Source organism: Puma concolor, chromosome B4 (assembly GCF_028749965.1).
Source record: "Puma concolor isolate L17-30 chromosome B4, mPumCon1.1.hap2, whole genome shotgun sequence".
In the NCBI taxonomy this organism is placed as follows: Eukaryota; Metazoa; Chordata; class Mammalia; order Carnivora; family Felidae; genus Puma; species Puma concolor.
The window spans coordinates 62368786-62382255 of NC_141673.1; the positions used below are offsets into that span (position 1 = coordinate 62368786).

The window sequence follows — 13470 nt, forward strand, 5'->3', positions numbered from 1 at the left end:
TGGGCCCAGTGCACACAAGCCTGGTGCAGAAATGCTTGTCCACCTCCCCCCCTGTCTTGAGCTCACTTGCATATGTACACCCTTGCTGTCACCTTCAGGCACGTGATTGCACCAAGGCGAACCCTAAGTCGGCTAAGCAACCCAGAGAAACACGTCACCCTGCACAGCAACAATGCACACCTCGAGGATGGAAAGGTACCTATGGAGGGCTCTTTTGCTGACCCTCCCAAACCCTTTATTTCAGGGCTTTCCTGTCTGCCAATCCCAGTTCATGTTTCTTGCTCCCCATTCTGGTATTTTTCCAGTGGGGGAAACAGAGGAGACCCAGGGCCGTCCCGTCTTTGCACCGACTGGGTCTGGGCAGCGGGAGCTGGGAAGCCAGGGGCTCTGAGACCAGGTGCATAGAAGGCTGCAGTCAAAATCAGCCTGAGTCCAGACTTTCTTTTCCATTGATTTGTTTATTTGTAGATCTGTCCACACACATTGAAGCCTTATAGGGGCAAGAATTGCTTTTGACAGTCATGACAAACTGAGGTAGGGGTGATGCTTTACACATAGTAAGTACTAAATACAGTAGAATGACCAGCTGAAACGACTGACTTTTAGATGGAGGAAATTTCTCATTTCCCTTCTGTTCCTCCACCTCCACAAGCCTTTATATCATCAACGGGTTTGAAAGGCCAGAGAAGAGGTGTGGGTCTGGGTAAAGACCTTCTATTCCTTTTTTTTTTTATTATTATTAAGTAATTTCTATGCCCAATGTGGGCTTGAACTCACGACCCTGAGATCAAGACTCACATGCTCCACTGAATGAGCCAGCCAGGTGCTCCAAGACTTCTATTCTGGGATGCTAGAAATCTGGGTGTGATTTTTTTAAGATGCTAATTTTATACCAATGGAAGCAACCTGGTCTGACTTTGACCCCAAAAGGCCTTCAAAATGGATCACTGAGCAAGGGAGGACCGAGGAAGGAGCATCTGTCCTCCCTCCTGCCCAGAAGAGAATTTGAATTCACTGTGAGTAGCTTATGAGCAAGGCTGGAAGCTGGAGTTCATTACCGTCAGCAGCTAGAAGGTTTGGTGGGGGTAGGGTACAGGGAATGACTAGGGGAGTGGGGAGGGACATTTTATTTCCCTCAATGAGGGAGAACACAACAGCACGCAGACATGGGCAGAGGCTGAGACAGCAAGGAGAGCGCAATGGCAGAAACTTCTTCCGGCGTCAGGCTCCAGAGCGCGGCTGTCCGCTCTGCCGGCCGAGATTCCGGATCCTGCGAAGTGAAGGAGGTTCCCACCTTCCCTGAGGGGCCAGTTGAGGCAAGGAAGCTGCGTTGGGCAGTCTGTATCCCTTCCACCAAGGCCTGGAATGAGTGGCCTCCCTTCTCAGCAGAGCAGATGGGGGTGGCTGCGGGCCTGGCTAATCAAGGGGTGTGTTCCTCGGAGAGATAGCCAAGAGCCAAGAGAGGAGCAGCCTCTCCATCCAAGGGAAAGAGGACCCCTAAAATGCATCGGGAATAGGGAAACAGGCTTTGCTTCTTTAATAGTTTGAGGCTTTGACCTGGCATCACTGACCTCTCTTCCCCCACCCCCAGCACCCCCATCTACTGAGGCAAGGGGCGCTCTTGGAGGCCCTCACTCGCCCTGGGAGAGAATGGCCTTGGGGACACCAGCAACCCCACCCCCGTGGGCAGGGGCAGGCCAGCAGATCGGTGAGGTGGGGGAAGACTTCCTGGGATGAGCCACTGGGATGTGGTCTCTATCAATCACAACTGATAGAGAAAACCAGTTGATTCATCCCGCACCTGATTAGCAAAGCTTACCCCCCATTTTGCCCTTCATCTCCCAGTCCCAATACTGCATCCACATCATGAACTCCTGAGGGCAGCCCTCAGGTTATTAGCCTGCCTGAAGTTCCCACAGCAAAGCCTCAGGGCAGGGGGCACAAAGACAGTACAAGAGTCCCAGCCTGGGCTAGGTGATAAAGGAAAGAGAGAACCTAAAGAACAAGAAGAAGGAGGGAAGGGAGCAAGAGAGAGAGGGGGAGGAGGAAATGAAGGAAAGAAATAGCTTGAGAGAAGGGGAGGAAGTCTAGAAGCGCAGTGCTGGGAAGCACTGGACCGAGCCCCCACCCCCCCACCCCCGCCCGAGAGGGGCTGCGAGGCTTACTGTGGACACCAGCTGGCCATGTGAAGGTCCCTCAAGCCCATCCCCAAGGCTCGTGCTGCCCTTGGAAGATCTGGCTGACCTCAGCCACTGTCCCCTCTGCACTCCTGGGAGTTCATTACCGTCAGCAGCTAGAAGGTTTGGTGGGGGTAGGGTACAGGGAAGGACTAGGGGAGTGGGGAGGGACATTTTATTTTCCTGTCCCCCTCCCCCCCCCCCAACCCCTCAGTGAGGCAGAAAACAACAGCAAGCAGAAACGGGCAGAGGCCAAGGCAGCAAGGAGAGCCCAATGGCAGTGTCCCCTCTGCACTCCTGGGAAACAAAGGAGTTACCTAATTGGCTTTAAGAGACCCTCTGAATCAAACTGGGCAGCTGTCCCCGGCGCAAATGAACGGGGCGTGGGAGTGTAGGCCCCACGCGCCACAGACACACAATAACCCCAAGTTCATTCCTGTGCAGCGCAGTCTAAAGCCCCTTTGCCAATTAACGTCTTTGTGTGTGTGAGTTCAGTGCTATATCCTGCAAAGCTCAACTCCACTTGCCCCTGTAGGAAACGTCCTCATTCTCTTTCAAAACTGAGGTTCCTTCTCCGGTTCCTCCAGCACTGGACAACCTCATGCCGAGCTCTTTACAAGTTCACACAATCCTTTCTGGTGTAGAGAAACCCTGTGCCCTGGCAGGAAGTTTTCTGGGGCATGGAGAGAGAGAAGGATGGCAAAGGAGGATTTTTCTTCTCGCCAATGAACATGCCCTTGCTGGGGAGGACCAGGCCTCATCTTCACCCCTCTCTCCCCCGCGCAAATACAGACAGGCCAACCAAAATTACAGAAGAACCCTCCAGCACAAAGGACTCATTTGACCTAAGATCACACTGAGGCCCAAGGTCACAGGGCGGAACAAAAGCAGTCAGTCTGCAGCCAGCCTCTGCCAGCAAGGTCAGGGTGGAGGCTCTCGGGGCTGGGGGCGAGGAGACAAGCCAGGGCGGTGTGGCCACTGGTCCCCCCATCTCTAAACCGCCTCTTCGGCTCCGCGTTCTGGTTTTGGAACCAGATCTTGACCTGCTGTGCCTCCAGGCCCGCTGTGCTGGGTTTGAGGCTGGCATGGCTGCAGGAAGAAGTCCTTCTTCCAGCTCAGTCAGCTGCTTCTCCTGGGAGAAGCCGGGCGCAAGGGGATGGCTGAACCCCCACCTCCCTCCGGGGCACCACTGGGGTCCTGGGCATCCGGGGTGGGAGGCCAGGGCCCAGGTAGCCCCAGGGGAAGCCAGTAGGGCGCCCGGGCGCCTGGGAGACCCTGGCTGGGCCACCGCGGCCTCTCTCCCTCCTCCTTCCCTCCCTGTGCACCTCCAAATCAGGATCCCCTTTCTGTTAGGCTGGTTTCCGGCTCTCCTTTTCTTTTTCTCTCTTTATTTCTCATTTCCCCCCCTTCTTTTGTTCTCTTTCTGCCCTACCTTCGCTGTTTTTTTCTCTATATTCTTCCCTTCCTTCACCTTCCTTCTTTTCTTCTCCCCTTTCCTCCCTTTCTCTGTCTTCTGTTGCTTTTACTTTTTTCTTTCTTGTTTCCTTCCCTTTTCTTTTACTTTCTAGCTCCCTCCTTTCACCCCTTTGCTTTCCCTTCCCTTCGTTTTCCCCTCTCACAAAACAGGCCAATCCTGCACATTTGTTCTGTCCCTTATCAAATTTTTTTCATCTTCACTTCTCTCCCACTCAGCCTCCGGGAGGCCCTTCCTCTGTCCCCAGCGCTGGGGCTTTTTCAGATCTTTTCTTCCCTCGCTGGTCTTTTATCTTTGTGGTTCTCAAATTTTTTAGTCCTTTGTGCTGTTTCCTCAACCTTCTTTCCTTTGTTTCTAAGTCCTCTCTCTGCAATGGAAATTTAGCCTAAAACTGCCCCCTCCCCAAGCTGGGGCTCTGTCCTGTGTCAGGCCAGCCATCCTTCATGCCGTTCTTTGTCGACTTCCCCCAGCTTGGGGGCCAAATGCAAGGGCCCAGGAATGGGACGGTTCCCCCTAGTTGAGAAGTCAGGGCCGAGTCCACAGCTCCCCACTACAGGCTTAGAGGAGCCTTGCCAAATTGTTGTCTCTCCATCAATCCTAATAAAAAAGAGAAAGAGGAAGAAAAGAAAGGGAAGAGTAAAAGAGAGAGAGCCCCGCAGATTATGGGAGGAGGTAGGGGGAGTGTTGGGGAGGTAGGGGCAAAACAAGACTGGATTCATCAAGAGGGGGACAAAGCCCAGAGCCAGACACCTCCTCTTGGTGCACCCAGCGCCTAGGCAGCTGCCCTATCAGCTCTGGGATTGGGGCAGCCCGAGACCTTCCACTCAAGTCCTCTGGGCTGGAGAAGTGGTAGGGCCACAGAACGGGAGGAAAGAAAAGGGCTTAGTTTGGGTATCAATCACCTTCACGTCTGCCCCTGGATAGTCCTTCTCAAGACCAGGTCCCTAGGCAGTGCGGGGCTGCGACCCTCCTAAACCTCTTAGCCAGGAGGGCCCAATCCCAGGGGCTCGGGTAGGAGCAGGTGCCGGACAGCCAGCCGCTGCATCACCAGCAGAAAAACCCCGGGCGCAGCGAAAACAAAGGCCTGGGCGATTCTGCAGCTCCTAACAGAGCAGGGCCAAGCAGCCTCTGGAAGTTCGGGCTGGGCAGGGGCCAGGGACACCACGCGCTGGCGTGGGAATTGTCCCTCCTGGGATGCACAACCCCTCCTGGCCCTTTCCAAGAACTGGTTCAAATTTGCCCTCAGCAGCCTGCCCGGTTTTTTAGGGCAGGACGCACAAACCTCCGGTGCAACGGAGACCATCCGGTTTGGGCCGGGCCTCCCCTTCCAAGAACACAGGGCTCTGAGAGTTACCCCCCCCTCCCTCGCCCTGCCCTACCAGTGCACCTGCAGCGGCCTCCGCCCTCACCTGCTTTCCCAGATCACGCCGCAAGCCCCCGCCCTGGCTTGCCTACTCCCCCCACTCTCAACCCGGGGACCCCCAAGTTCAGTCGCGCCTTCCCAACCCACCCTCTGCAACTTGACTCCTTTTAGAAGAGCCATCTCTTCCTCCCAGGACTTCTCTTGTGTGTAGATGAGGGGCAATCTCAGCTCCGGAACTGGGTAAGGGGCTCATCTCTTTGCCCTCCCTTGAGCGCTGGAGAAAGTAGGAAGATTGTGCTGCGGGTCGGGGGTGGAGGGGAGAAGCACTCCTCTGACTTCATCTTAAGGAGATGGGTCTCTGGATCAAAATGGGTTTACAAGGAAAAGAAGAAGAAATGTGGGAGTTGTTCCCTCTCTCGTGTCATTATTAACTTAAAATAATGCCCGCGAAAGGTCCCGGGGCAGCAGGGGCGAGGTCTTCCCGAGCTGAGGCTCTAGACTGATAACCCCGCCCCCCACCCCAGCAGAGTGGGAAGCTATTTTCGGCTAGTACTTCTCTCCCTTTCCGCCGGGAGACCCTGTGGGGGATCTCTAAGCGTCTCTAAGAGTTTGCTGGGTGAGCAGGTTCGGGACACTGACAATCCACCCTGACTGGGAGATAAGCAAACCGATCCTTCCTCTAGTATGGGGATCACCGCAGCCCTCCTTCCCACATTAAGCGTCAAAACCCCAACTCTACTCTCTTCTCCACCTTCCTTCAAAAAACTTTCCTGAAGTTTCCGCCAAGTTGCGGTTGGGGAAAGAAGAAACCAGACTCTTTGGGTCTCCAGGCCCCCAATTTCTCCCGTCCTCCCCAGTTTCACAAGTAATCCTCCTACCTCTGCCAGCTGCCACCGGAGTCCCCAAACTCGGGGGAGGAAAGTCGCTCTGGACCCATTTATTTGACAGACGCCCTGCCCCAACCCAAATTCCTCCAAGGGTGGGCAGATTAGTATCTGCCGGTAGGGGAAGCGGGATGGAGTAAGGAGGAGAGAGACAGAGAGAGGAGAGACAGATTGTCCTCAGGCGGAAACGCACGCACCCCTCCAGAGCCCGGCTCACCTGCCCCAGACGGACTCCTCTTGATTTTTAATCCGTTTAAAAGTTTGTCCTTCTCTCAAACAGTCCCAGGAGGGGCGCAAATTTGGCAGTCGGGGTGCCCCTGAGGGCGCAGGCGCCTGATTCGGAGCGAGCCCAGGGAAGCACCTTCCCCAAAGTGTGGGCTGAAGCAGTGATCCGGGGAGGATATTCAAGCGCCCGGGACAAGGGGCCAGGCTGCTTGCCCTGGGACCGCCGCGGGCCGAGTGGGCGCTGTAAGAGGGAGTGGCCAGCGGGGCCGGCTCGGCCCGGGGAACTGGGAGGAGAGGACCCTGGGTCTCTGGCGACGTCTGTTAGCTTCCTCCAGTGTGTGCCCTCCCGGGTGTGTCCCAGCCAACAACATTCTTTCAACCCCTTCTGGGCCGGCCACTCAGGGCCGGGACAAGGCGAAGAAGGAGAGTGAGGGGGCGAAGAGACCCCTCTCGTTAGCCCCTCCCTAAACCCCGCGCCACCGGTCCCCCCCTTTCCTGCCCAGAGCCAAGGGACAGACAGAGAATTGCAACTAGAAATTCGATCGATTGGTACGAGGGACCACGTGGTCCAGGGTTGGCCAATGACCAGGACGCCCGGGATGAGCTAATAATGGAAGCAATTTGTAACTTTCAGTAGCTCTCTAGGCCTGAGTACTGGAGGGAGGGAGACGCGCCGAGGTGGGGAGGTGGGTACCCCTAGTCCTTGTACTCTCTCTCGAGCAGGGGCACCCGGATCCCCTATTCCTCTTTATCCCCAACACGCAGACACTCGCAAGGTCCCGCGCTCACTTCTGTACGCCGGCCGCCGCTCCAGAGCAAGGTAAGCAGGTCTTCCACCCCTGAAACACCCCCTCCCCCATCCTTTCTGGCACCTGCAAACTACGTCCCCCTTCCTGCCCCATTACGCAATTTAAATCCGATTTTCTTTTTCTCGCAGTTGAAGGGAAGGGATCCTTTTATTTATTGTTTGTATAATCTATTTCAGATTTGGGCAAAGATTAAATTCGGATTAGTATAGTTTTCTCAGGGGATGGTGGGTGGTACTTTTTAGATCAATTTTGTATTTCCTTCTTTTGGGGAGGAGCATTCTACTTACGGAGAGTTTACTTTTCTTTGGGGGTGAGTTACACCTTCTGTTTTTGCAAGTTTCACTTCTCTGATGATGTCAATTTCCCACCTTTCTCCATCCCATTTTTCAATTTCAATATTTACCAATAATCAGTTAATGGATTTTAAGTTTCTTTCTTTTTTCTCCTTCCTCACTCGTTTTTTTAGCTGTTGCTGAATCTCCATGATTTTTTTTTTTCCCTCCGTGTGAAACTGTTAGTCTTGTGTTGATTTCTCTTTTTGTTTGGTAAATGAATTTATTGTTTGGGAAGCTCTATGGGGGTGTGAACAAGGTCTCTTTTGATTAATTCCAACCCCCTCCTCTTTTGAAGAATAATTTACTTGAAGTAGTTTGTGCTTTATCCTCATTTTTGTTTAATCTCTCAATTTTGATGTATTTTACCTCCTTTTAAAACCTGACTTGTTCTTTAAATTTAATCTTTACATGTTAAACCGTTTTTAAAGTTTTTATTTAATAAACTTCACCATTTTATACATTGGCTTACCCTTCCCCAGCCTCCTTTGCACTCCTTTCTCCTTCATTTCAGGACCCTCACCCCCAACCTCCACAATTCCCAGCTTCAAATTTGACTCACCCTGCCAGCCAAAGAGGGACACCTAGGAAGAAGCAATGTCCTGCTTGGGTCAAAGCCTACCTTCAGGGTTCTAGTTCTCCCCCCCTCCCCCATCGAGCCAGCAAAATCAGGGTTTCTGTTTGACTTTTTAGTCTAGGACTGAGCTCTTTCTCCTTGCCTTTATTCTGGGCAACTTTTTGGTACACAAAGTTGCAATTTTAATTCTCATCTTTTCCCTAAATTCTAAGAAAAGTACAAGCAGATCTTTGTACCTCCCCTAAATGTCAGCAGCTAGCTCAGGGTAAGCCTGTTGGGTTTCTTACCTTCTGGAAGAGGATTCCCAGAAGAAACACAATGTTTAGTCCTCTCTTTTACTTTTGATTAAGGTGGAGGTGGCAGGGATCAGGGCACCCCCATTTTGATCTGTGGCTCTGGCTTTGAACGGACACAAAGAAGGAAGGGCGAGCTGGCCTGAGACTCGATCACTTCTGGTCGGAGAGGTCTGGCTTAGGATAGTTTGGGGTATATCTCACCTCTGAGGAGATTCTTATTTAGCAGTACTGTGAAGTAAACCATCAAAATGGTGTGATGAGGTTTGCAGCCTCTTTAGATCCAGTGCAAGTACAAAAATCAAATTGTTAGAGTAATCTGTTTCCCCAAGATCCACCTCCTGTGACTTTGTCTGTTTCGCGGAGGGAAACAGAACCCAACTGGGCAGAAGTAAAACTGCCACTGCCATTGCCCCTCCCCTCCGGGTTCTCCAGCTCCGTCATCACATTGACATTCTGGGCACATTTGGCCCAGCCCCCGTCCCCCGCTTCTCCCAAGTATGAATCTAAATTACTATTAATAAGGGGCCGCTCCAAGTTAATTGGCATTAAAAGAATTCATTTCAATTTGTTAATATTAAATGAACGCTCTGCACTTTAGCTCCCTTCTTCGCCCTGGATTCCCAGATGAGTGATGGCAAGTGGGGGTGGGGGAATAGAATGAGGATTTTATTTCTGACTCTCCAGCCTAGTCACTGCGGTGCCTCCCCTGGGGGCTGGAGATCAAGGCTCAGTGGGGGCCTGATTGGGAAACATCCGGTGCTCTTTTTTTTTTTTTTTTTTTTTTTTTAAGTGAAATTCATCTGATTCTGTGGGAGCTGCAAATGTGGGAGAGGGCAGAGGGGAGCTGAGGGAGAGGGACAGTAGGGTTTGGGGGTAGTTTTGGTGGAGGGATGGGGGACTGTGGAGGGGTGGGGGTGGGGGAGTGGGGAGGAAAAGAGACAGAAATGCATGGGAGTGGCAGGAGCATAAGGGTTGTGGGCTGTGGGGGTAAAGCATATTTGTCAAGGAAGGTGCTAAAACCCCCCTAGAGAAGGAGGAGCTGGGGGTGAGGGTGGGAGATGTGGGGTAAAGCAGCTAGGGGATGTAAAGCTATCTAGCTGTGTGACTTTCGGCAAGTTGCTTAACTTTGCTCCCTTAAGTTTCTTGATCTGTAAAACTGGAATAATATTAACAGTAGCTATCTCAGGGGTTGTTTGGGATTTGATGAAATCCACGTGATGTGTTTTCCACGGGGCTTGGCACCTGGAAACGACCAGTAAATGCTAGCTCTTATTATAAAATTTTTTTTCTAACATTTATTTATTTTTGAGACAGAGAGAGACAGAGCATGAACGGGGGAGGAGCAGAGAGAGAGGGAGACACGGAATCAGAAGCAGGCTCCAGGTTCTGAGCCATTAGCCCAGAGCCCGACGCGGGGCTCGGACCCACGGACCATGAGATCGTGACCTGAGCTGAAGTCGGACACTTAACCGACTGAGCCACCCAGGCGCCCCGGTGCTAGCTCTTATTATAGCAGAGTGGTTAAGAGCATGGATTCTGGAGCCCGACTGCCTGGTTTTGAATCTCAGCCCTGCCTTAGGCTAGCTGTATGACCTGGGGCAAGTTACTTTACCTTTCCAGACGACAGTTTCCTCATCTGCAAAATGGAGTTAATAGTCCTAGCTCACAGGCTGTTGTGGAAGTGAAATGAGTCCGTGTGTGTGTGACGTGCCCGGAACAGTGTCAGTAGAGTGGGCAGTACTGTGTCAGCTTTAGTTATTATGGATGTTGCTTTTCTGACCTGAGAAGGTTGGAGATAGAGGCGTGGAACCCCTTCGAGGTTAAGGGCTCAATGGATTCTCTAAGCCTGATCAGCTCAACCCACTGATCTAACAGCTGGGGTGTACACAGTGGGGGCAGGAGAGAATGAAGCCCTGGGGCTCTGGAGGCTGGGATGCCTGAGTTCTTCTCCAGCCTCTGCTGTGGCTCTTGGCTTGGCCGTCCCTCTCAGTGCCCAGAGACTTCAAGGGGAAGTCACTTCTTTTTTTCCCTGTGGCGGCCATGCTGGGGGAACTACTTTCTGGGTCTAATACGCCCCTTGGGTCAAGAGTAAGTCTCTGGAGTGGGGGCTGGGGTGGGAAGTGGGTAAGTGGGAATGTTTGGGAATGCTTAGTCAGGGAAGACTTGCCGGAGGTGGAAAGCACAGATCCAGGTGGGTTCAGGTGGGAAGGCAGTGAGGACGGGGGTAACGAAGAGGGTGGGGGGGGGGATGGTACACTGGCCAGGAAAGGGAGGGAGAAAAGGCCACGCAAAGGCTGGATGAGGCCAGGGGGCAAGGATCAGGTTGGCTTTGCTGGCGCCGAGTAAAATCGGTTACGTTTCTTGAGGACCTACTCTGTGCCTGGGCACAGCGTTATAGTCTGGGTGTGTCCTGTTCGATGCTCACAACAACCCTGACAAGTGAGTGTCTTATTCCTGTTTCCAGAAGAGTCTGTTGAAGCTCAGAGAGCTGCCCCATTTCGGGTCACACATTTGGTAGCTGGATTTGCCAGGGCAATGACCCCCGTGCCTGAGCTGCCTGCAAAGCATGGCCTCCTCCCTTCCCCGGGGCTCGCCTCCCATTCCTACTGTGTCCCCGCGTTTGTAGTCACACTTAGTGACTGGGAACAGAGGGTAGAGAATGGGGCAGGACCATGAGAAAGCGGCAGATGGGCAGTGGGGGCAGAAGCTTGTCTCACATGTTTGTGAAGAAGATGGATGGAGGGGTATTCTCCCTGGAGCAAGGCCTCCAAGTCACTGTCCTGTGACTGCTGTTCTTGGCATGACGGCCATCGGGGAGCACAGTGACCTCATGGGGGATCACATTGTTTTCTGGACTGTGGTCTCTAGCCCCCGTCCTTTGAGAGGGGAAGGGGAAGAGGGTGGTTCAGGTGTGGGTCTGAGCCCTGGATGAAGACCACTAGTTGTTCAATAAAACCCCTTCTCTCCTTGTTGCTTGAAAGCAGACGGCCTTGCGGCTGGACACCCATTTCGTGGCTGCACTTGCTGCCAGGTGTGGCCAGAGGGGAGCGGGAGCCAAGTAATGTCATCAGAGCCTTAAGACATTGGGTAAGTTCTTCTTTCGCGAGCTGGACCCGATGCACCTGGGACTGAGCTTTGACCATGCACTTGAGGAGAAGTCCCTAAGAGAGAGCAAAGCAACCACATGGAAGGAAGCCACGTCTCCGACTGACCAGGTGGAACCGAACTGCCTGCCGTCGAGAACTGCTCCACTGAGACTGTTACACGAAGAATAAACTTGTTTTCTCTAAGTTCCTGTGTCTGGGGGCCTCTCTCTTACGGCAGTTTTGCCTTCGTCTTTCCTGACGTACCTCCTTACACCAGATTTGTGGTTCAGACTCACCGGCAGGATCACATCAGGTCAGGGAATAGTTACAATAATGACATGTACTGAGTGCCAGATATGACGCACGTTAGTTAATATAACCCCCTTGACAGTCCTCCGAGAGAGGGATCGCTATTATTCTCACTTACACGCGAGGAAACTGAGGCCCAGAGGAGATAAGTGATGTGCCAGTGGATACACAGTAAGTGGTAGAACTGGGGTCCCAACCTTGAGTATGCAGAGCCCGAGTTCTCTATACGGGGCAAGTCCCCTCCTGCAGACGGAGAAGGAGGGGACCTTGGAGATCATGTAACACTTGGCCAGACCCCTTCACAGTCATGACAGGGGCCTCGGCATTTCTCACCCCGCCCTCATTTGAACCCAAGAAGTTCAGCGGGACACCCCATGTTAGCCGTTGGGTTGCTACTTAAGATTTTGAGGGGCGCCTGGGCGGCTCAGTGGGTTAAGTGTCCAGCTCTTGATTTCGGCTCAGGTCACGATCGCCCGGTTCGTGAGTTCGAGCCCTGCATCGGGCTCTGCATTGATAGCGGGGAGCCTGCTTGGGATTCTCTCTCTCCCCCTCTGTCTGCCCCTCCCCCGCTCATGCTTGCTCGCTCTCAAAATAAATAAACCTTAAAGAAAGGATTTTATTTAGAGAAAGGACCCCATAGCTAAAACCAGTTTTGACCCCCTGATCGGTTTCGTCTCCCCCCCCACCCCCCGCTTTGTTACAGATGAGGCCCAGAGAGAGGACGTGACTTGTTGAAGGTCACACTTCGTTTTTCTGTCCATTTTCTGAATCCAAGATGAATTCTCTTCCCACCCCATCAGCTGCCTCAACCAGCAGCAAGGACAGAAATAACCCAAACCAGGCAGGGGGCCTGTATCTCGTCTGATATGCTTCGGGATAGCCAAGCCAGGCTTGCCTAATTTCCCCTGTGCCCCTCCTGTTGGATATCTGCCTCAGAGACCCGCCTCTCTGGGCCTGCACCTTTTTTCCAGCCGCCTCCTCACGCAGATGGTCAAACATGCGGAGGCAAAGGACAGCAGGGGCCAGAGCCAAGATCCCTGACTCCTTCAAGTCTTTCCACATTTATATCTCCCTCCTCCCGCCCAGGCCCCTTCTGAGTAGCCCACCAGGGAGGAGAAGGGGGAAAACTATCATAAATTTCCCCTATTTATACAAGAAGACAGAATGTTTCTTGTGCCAGAAAAAACACAGAGAGGGAGCTGTCAGGGGAGAAGAGACCCAGCCCCATACCTTCTGGGGCCAATTTATCTTCCCGAGTCGTGGCTTGGGGGCTACCATAACCCTGCCTGTGTGATGTGCAGGCTCTGGCTTGAGGGCGCAGCCAGGACTGACAGGCCTCGAGCTTTGTTTCTGAGCACAGCCCCCTCCTGCTCCCTCTCAAAGCCCCTTTCCCTCCTCGCTTGCTCGCTCGCTCTTTAAACAGGTTTCTTGAGAAATAATTCACATACCGTACAATTCACCATTCAGGCGTATGATTTGGTGGTTTCAGTGTATTCACAGATAACGTGCAACTATGAGCACAATTTGAGAACTTTCATCACCCCCGAAAGAAATCTCCTACCCGTTACTTATCACCTTCGTGTCCCCCCAGACCCCCTCCCAAGCCCTAAGCAACCACTAACCTGCTTTCCGTCCCTGTCGATTTCCCTGTTCTGGACTTCCCCGTAAAGGGAATCGTGATGTGTGGTCTTTGTGATTGGCTGATCTCGCTTAGCATAATGTTTGCGAGGGCCATCCGTGCTGCAGCGTGTAGCAGTACTTCGGCGTAGCTCCGTCCTTTTCACAGCCGAATAATATTCCATCGTGTGGATATGCCTCACTGTGTGGATCCACTCTTCAGCTGATGGATATTTGGGTTGTTTCCACCCTTTACTCTTATGTCTCTGGACAGCCTGGATCACACAAAGTGAGGTCTGTGGGCAAGAACGAGTGTGTCTT

General features: G+C 52.8%; 2 long non-coding RNA genes across 5 annotated transcripts; one reads left to right on the plus strand and one right to left on the minus strand.

Moving 5' to 3' along the window:
* Positions 1–438: 438 nt before the first annotated feature.
* LOC147579123 (uncharacterized) lies at positions 439–6746 on the minus strand. Of its 3 annotated transcripts, none has more exons than XR_015253574.1 (2): positions 6116–6746; positions 439–1497 (listed from the first exon to the last, which is right to left on the minus strand). It is a non-coding gene; the product is annotated as an uncharacterized LOC147579123 (long non-coding RNA). The 3 variants fall into 3 exon arrangements; XR_015253575.1 differs by having other exon boundaries at positions 439–4248; XR_015253572.1 differs by having other exon boundaries at positions 439–5372.
* Positions 5328–11427, plus strand: LOC147579124 (uncharacterized). Of its 2 annotated transcripts, none has more exons than XR_015253570.1 (2): positions 5328–6943; positions 11122–11427. It is a non-coding gene; the product is annotated as an uncharacterized LOC147579124 (long non-coding RNA). The 2 variants fall into 2 exon arrangements; XR_015253571.1 differs by having other exon boundaries at positions 6847–6943; positions 11119–11427.
* Positions 11428–13470: the final 2043 nt, after the last annotated feature.